The sequence below is a fragment of the Vidua macroura genome, chromosome 26 (genome assembly GCF_024509145.1).
Source record: "Vidua macroura isolate BioBank_ID:100142 chromosome 26, ASM2450914v1, whole genome shotgun sequence".
Lineage (NCBI taxonomy): Eukaryota > Metazoa > Chordata > Aves > Passeriformes > Viduidae > Vidua > Vidua macroura.
Genome location: NC_071596.1, coordinates 2714033 through 2720898, shown reverse-complemented (window position 1 = coordinate 2720898; position 6866 = coordinate 2714033).

Genomic DNA, 6866 nt, shown 5'->3' with positions numbered 1-6866 from the left:
AACAAGTTATTAGTTAGTTAAATATAGTAGTTAAAAAAGTAAGTATAGAGTTTTAGTATCTTCCTTTATATAGTATATGAATGTATTATAACATAGTTATAATAAAGAAATCATTCAGCCTTCTAAACTAGAGTTAGACATCAGCATTTCTTCCCACTGAGTTCACCTACATTTTACAATACTCTTCTGCTCCTCCTTGTGTCCCTTCCAAGGGGGAAATGCTGGGTTTTGCCTGCTCTGGGATGTTCAGCTGCAGGGTCACCTCAGAGATATTTTTCCTGGGTGGAAAAGTGAAGGGAGAGGTGAATAGTGCCCATGTGAGAACAGCCAGAGTGTGGGCAATTATTGATTAATGCAGCCTCCCCTTGAGAGCACAGGAAGGACAAACACCAGGAACTCACCAGACCATGGAGAATGAGCTGTTTTTTCACCTCAGTCCTGATCACTGAGTTATAAAAATGTGCCAGAGAGTATTTACTGCTGTGCACGGGGAGGGTTTCGCTCTCCTTTCACACAAAAACACCACCAAAAATGTCACAAAATCCTTCTGTGCTCGGTGCTTTTCAGTTTTCCACAAAAGCCTGACAGAACTGGAGATCACATAGGCCCCAGAAAGAAACTGAAAGCAGGATTTTCCCTAATGGAACTCAGGATTGCAGGAATTAGATATGGGAAAGTCCTGTGAGCTCATCCCTGTGGCTTCTTCCTGCCTGGGGAGGATTGTTCCCATTTCCTGATCCAGTGCTAAGTGCTGCCAATGGGACTTCCACGCTCCCCCTGCCCCACATCCTGATGAATCTTTTTACTTGGAAATGTTTCTTGATACCCAGACTTCCTTTCCACTGATTAATTTCTTCTGCCTTATCCCTGTTCCATTTTATCAGCACATCCAAACCAGTTTTTCCTGTCTGAAGGAATCTTGTGCTCCTCAGATGCTTCTCCTTTGCTCTCAGATGTTCCCCCACCACTCTTGGCCAACAATTAATGTTTGTCTCCATCCCCCAGGGCTGAGCCCATCAATCAGCCCAGCCAGGCTCTTCATCTCTTCCACTGCTCTTTCCTGAACTTGTCACATTTCCAACACTTTGAGGCTCAAATCACCCCCCAGAATAACTCATTTCAACCTCACCAGCGTGCTGGGATCATGGGACTGAGCCCCAGGGGTGGTATTTATTTTATTCCTTAATTTTCAAACCGCAGGGAATGTTTAGGTCTGGTCTGTGTAGACTGAGCTCCTCGTGGTGTGTCTGAGGAGCAGTGAGAGCACCCAGGGCTCCTCCAGCTCTTCCCCGCCTGGCAGCAGCTTTCCTTTGTGCCCACAGGAATATTCTGAGTGTACAGATGAACCCAACTCGTTCATTTTGTGGTGCTGGGAGCTGCTGGTGGCCCCTTCACCTGAGATTGCAAAGACTGTGACTCACAGACAGCAGAGCCCCTGGCACTGCAGGCACAGAGAATTCGCTTTGGTGTCTCAGCCAACTCCAGAGCTGCATATTTCTTTCTATTTTTATATTTCTAACCTGCCCAAAGCCTCTCCAGCAGGGCTACAGGAGGCTGTGTCCCTGTTCCAGGCACTCCTGGAGCAGAGCAGCTGTTGTGCCCCACTGGAAGGTGAGGATGAAGCAGCTCCAACATCTGCTGCAGATGTTCAGAGACCACAGCAGTCTGGAACTTCCACCTGGCAGTGCCCCAGGCAGAACCCCCTGCCCAGTGGCCATGGGCAGGTTTGGGGCAGCTCAGGGCTCAGGGAAGCCTTTGTGCTGTCCAGGCTGAGGTGACCAACGCGTGGCACCGACACAGCAGCAGCACAACGAGCTCGGTGCTGGTTTGGGTGGCAGCTGCTGCGTTTGGGATGGATGATGGGGAGAGTTCCTTACTCAGAGGGTGGGCAGGCCCTGGCACAGGGTGCCCAGAGCAGCTGTGGCTGCCCCTGGATCCCTGGCAGTGCCCAAGGCCAGGCTGGACAGGGCTTGGAGCAGTGGAAGGTGTCCCTGCCATGGCAGGGGTGGGATGAGATGGGATTTAAGATCCCTCCCAACCCAAAGCATTCCAGGATTCCCTGAGCTCACAGCCTGGGAGGGCCAGACCCAGGCACAGCTCTGCTCCTACAGAAATGGGATTCATGTCCCTTTCGAGGTGGTTTTTGCTGTGTGTGAACAGCTGCCTTGGTTCTAGACAGTTTTAAGAGCTGGACATTCTAAAATTATTTCCCTTCCCTTATAATTTTAACCCATTCCTTTAAGGTCCCTCCAACCCAACCCATTCCATGGTTCTGTGACTCTCTGCTCCAATCCTCCTCTCCAGGAGGGACCTGCAGACCTGTGTGGGTGGCTCCATGGAGAACTGTGAACCAGAAACGTCCAAAGTGCCACATCTGCACAGAGATGTTGCCCACAGTGAGAATGCCTTAGAAACCCCCCTTGGGAAGCAGGGAGAGGAGAAGGGAGGTGGCTTTGGACAGAACCATCCGTGTCTGGCAGCACCCAGCACCCAGAGCCAGAGCAGAGGCTGTGCTCAGCAGGGAGATGTCACTCAGGGCAAAACAACAACCATTTCAAAGTAAATTAAAGAAGAATTTAATAAAAATTAAAATTAAAAGTTTAGCAAATTTAAGTAAAATTAAATGAGAAGTAAATGAAGGCAGAATTACTGAAGGAAGGAAACGCAGCCATGCCAATAACCTCACACATGTATCACGTTTTTTTCAAACAGCAGAGGCAAGGCAAGAATGCAGCTGTTCATGCACCAAAGCCACTGTCACTTGTGGTTGGAAATAGAGCTGTGAGCCCCTCCAGCACCTGGAGCAGGGAGTGGGGCAGGGCCGAGGAGGGCTCGGTGCTCAGGGCAGCTCAGAACCTGCTCAGCACCTTCAGGAGGACCCAAACCAGTGCAGGTCAGGGGAAATTTTTTTCCAGTGCTCTCAAAGCCCTCTGTGTCCCCTTTCCTACACCCTGCTCAAGGCTGTGCTACCTGCAGGAGTAAGGAAGTAGTAAAGTAGCCAAGGAATGGGCTCAGCCATAATTCCCTCACATAAATATCTCGTTTAATCTTCCTGCAGTCTGACTCTCCCCAGATCATCTGCACTGGCAGGGGTCAATCTCCAGGTCCCTGATGCTGTGTATAAGTTGTTATTCCACCAAAAGGTGATGCAGGGAGGCCAGGGAAAAGCAAAGGAAAAACCAGAGCCCTTCTCCTCCAACTTGTGCACAAACTGCTGCCGTGTCCTTGGCCCCTGCTCGATCCCAAAGCCAGAGGATCTGTAGGATTTCTGACTGCTCTCCATTTGTGGTCAACACCTTGGTGGCAGAGACGAGCTCTGTGCTCCTCCAGCCCCAGGACAAAGCTCCTGGCATCATTTGCTGAGAGCCAGGGCTGAGTTCTCAGCCCACAGGAGCACGGGGGATGCCAGGCAGGAAATGGGGGGTTGTGTTTAACTCTGTGCCCCAGCCCCTCATTAAAAACGGTTCAGGATCAATGGCTCTGGAGCCAGGAGTGTTTCCAGTGGCCCCACAAAGGCTCAGCAGGGTGTTTTCACAGCCTTCCCAGCTCAATCCACAGCCAGCAGAGGAGCCCAGGCTGCCTGAGGACAGCACGGTGACTTGGCTTGACACAGAAGTGTCCCAGCAGTGCCACCCTGGGCCCAGCACCCTCCTGTGCCCTCCTGTTCCCGAGGGAAGCTGCTCACCAGGGACATTTGGCTTGGGAGAAGAAGCATCTACAAACCAGGGGCAGCTCCAAGGGTTTCTGTCCCTGCTCTAACCTCTTGGAGTCTTGGGCAGCACAAGAGCCCAGCCAGGGCTGCACCCCAGGTGAACCAAAATGGTCCCAAAATGCACGAGCACTCACGGGGGCTCTCACTTTGATCAGTTCTGCTCCATTTGCACATTGGAGTTCATTGCCCAATTCCAGCTCCAGCCCATGCAGTCCCATCCTTGTTTTTCTCTCTTCAGCCCACATTGTTGATGCTCTTGGGCCTGAGATTTGGATCATTCGTCCTTGGTCCCCAGCTGGAGAAGGAATTGTTTTGTCTCCCTGCTCTGTGCAGAGAGCTCACCATCCCCTGATGTGAAGCCCAGAGCCACACACTAAAGCAGCACAGAATGTGAAAAATAGAAAAGCTCAAACCTGAGGCATCAACCTCCTCTTGTGGCTGTGACCTCACAGAAATTCCTGTCCCAGCCTCTGTGGTGAGGCACCTGAAAGAACCCAGAGGAAGCAGGGTGAGACCAAAAAATTGCTTTCTGGGAACCAAAAAACTGCTTTCTGGCAGTGCCAGCCGTTAGAGAAGTGAAGTGAGCAGGCACAGAGGTCTCCCCAGCAGCCCCCGTGCAGGTGGCCCTGTCCCTCCCCTCCCCTGCTCCCAGAGCAAATAACCCTGAGAGAAAGCATCCCTGGCAGGATGTGAAGGAGCCCAGGCCTTTAGTGCCATCTGAGGGTACCAGAGCCGCCTGGCACGGATTTTCCATGGATTTTCCAGAGCATCCTCGGCCAGGACAGAGAGCAGGGAGCAGAGAGGATCTGAGAGGTGGGAGCAGAGGTGGCACGAGGCAGAGGTGGCACAAGGCAGAGGTGGCACATGGCAGTGGTGACATGAGGCAGATGTGACACGAGGCAGAGGAGGCACAGGGTAGAGGTGGCACAGGGCAGAGGTGGCACAGGACAGTGGTGACACGGGGCAGAGGTGGCACGAGGCAGAGGTGGCACAAGGCAGAGTTGGCACAAGGCAGAGGTGGCACATGGCAGAAGTGGCATGAGGCAGAGGTGGCATGAGGCAGAAGTGGCACATGGCAGAGTTGGCACAGGGCAGTGGTGACATGAGGCAGAGGTGGCACAGGGCACAGGAGGCACAGGGTAGAGGTGACATGAGGCAGATGTGACATGAGGCAGATGTGGCACATGGCAGAGGTGGCACGTGGCAGAGGTGGCAGAGTCTCAGGAAGGGCTCTGTGAGCAGTGTGACCCCTCCAACACGTGAGAAATGACTGCTCACTTTTTAATATTTTATTAAACTTCAACAAACACTACAACAAAGGGCTAAATAAGGAAAAATCACAGCGCTGGGAGCCCCCGTGACTACAAAAGGATGCTCTGCCTTTTACAGCCTGAGCCTCTCCTAAAGTTTTGTCAGTTAACTCTTTCTCTGCCGTCCAGGGGTGGAGAAAACTTTGTGCTGTTGTGCCACACCTCCTGGGACCGAGCAGCCTCCTCTAAATGTGGTGACTAGCAAGGCTGTTAGAAAGGAGGGGGGGAAAGAGATGACATATTACAATAACATTATATATACATGTATTATTATACATAATTACATATAAATGATAGATGCCATATTACAATAACATTATATATGTATCAATACATTATATTTTGATACATCTATAGAATATCTATATATTCATATCTATGTAATATCTATATATTAATATCGAATTGATAAAAATATATTAATACAAATATATAACAATTATATGTGTATATAATTACTACAAATACATATCAATACAAATATATAAATACAATATAATAAGAAATATATAATATATAAATTACACCTATAATTTGATAGTAATATCAAAATTACATCTATAATTTGATAGTAATATCAAAATTACATCTATAATTTGATAGTAATATCAAATTAATACAAATATATCGAATTATACAAATATTTATATATTATATTATATTATATTATATTATATTATATTATATTAATAAATATCTAATATATATCTATTAATATATTAATATCTAAGATCTATCTATTTATACAATATCTATCTCTTAATTTTGAGACTGCTCCATTACTTCTCTATAACAAACCCTCACCACAAGCACTGCCTGGTGGGAATGAACGCTGAGCAGAGCTCAGGGACCCAGGGCAGCCTGTGCAGCTCAGCTCCTGGCTGGGAAGTGACAAAAAAGCAAAAGTGACAAAGCAAAGCCATCCCTGGGTCAGCCCAGGCTGCTCCAGCACGCGTGTGGCTGAACCACAGCATTGCTGAGGGTGGAAAAGGCCTTTAAGCTCCCCGAATCCAAAGGTAAAGGCAGCACTGGGAAGGCCAGCACCAACCTCTCGGGGTCTGCGGGGTCTCCGTGCGTCGGGATGACCCCAAGAGTGTACAAGTCCTCATTTCCCAGCCCGAGCAGCCAAAGAAGGAGTTGGAAAGTGCAGGGTTGGCTTCTCAAGGTTGTTAATTTTCCTTATCTAGAACATTCTTTCTCTGACCTGCTGAGCTCTGTCCAGCAGCTCGGCCATGGCATTCTGTCCATTGTCTTGGGCGGCGTTTACATTTCATACTAGAAATTACATGTACTGTATTTACAATAACGTGCCAATATCTATCATTTATGTTGGACAGTTGTCTCTACCTTAAACCAACAGAAAAGTGTCACCATCACACCGAGACATGGAGGACAAGAAGAAGGAGAAGAAGGCCAGGACATGCCCAAATCCCTCCATCTTGTCCCCCTGAACCACATTCTAAAAACCCCAAAATTCTACTTTTTCACCCTGTGTTAATTCAACTACCACACTACTCAAACCCTTGTGGCTTGTAATTCCTATATATAAAGTTGGCAGCTTTTTCCACAGGCTAAAATCAAAGCCACAGATGTTTTTGACTTCGTGCCAAGGTCTCCGAGCCTCCTGCTAGGGTCTCAGACAGACAGGGCAGCCAGAGGGATGTCCTGGACTCTGACACCAACCCTGTCCCCAAGTGCCACATCTTTGTGCTCTCCAGGGACGGGGACTCCACCCCTGCTCTGGTTTAGAGCCCTGCTCCTAATATTCAGCCTGAGCCTCCCCTGGCACAGCTTGGGGCTGTTTTCCTCTTGTACCATCACTTTTTACCTGGGAGAAAGGACTG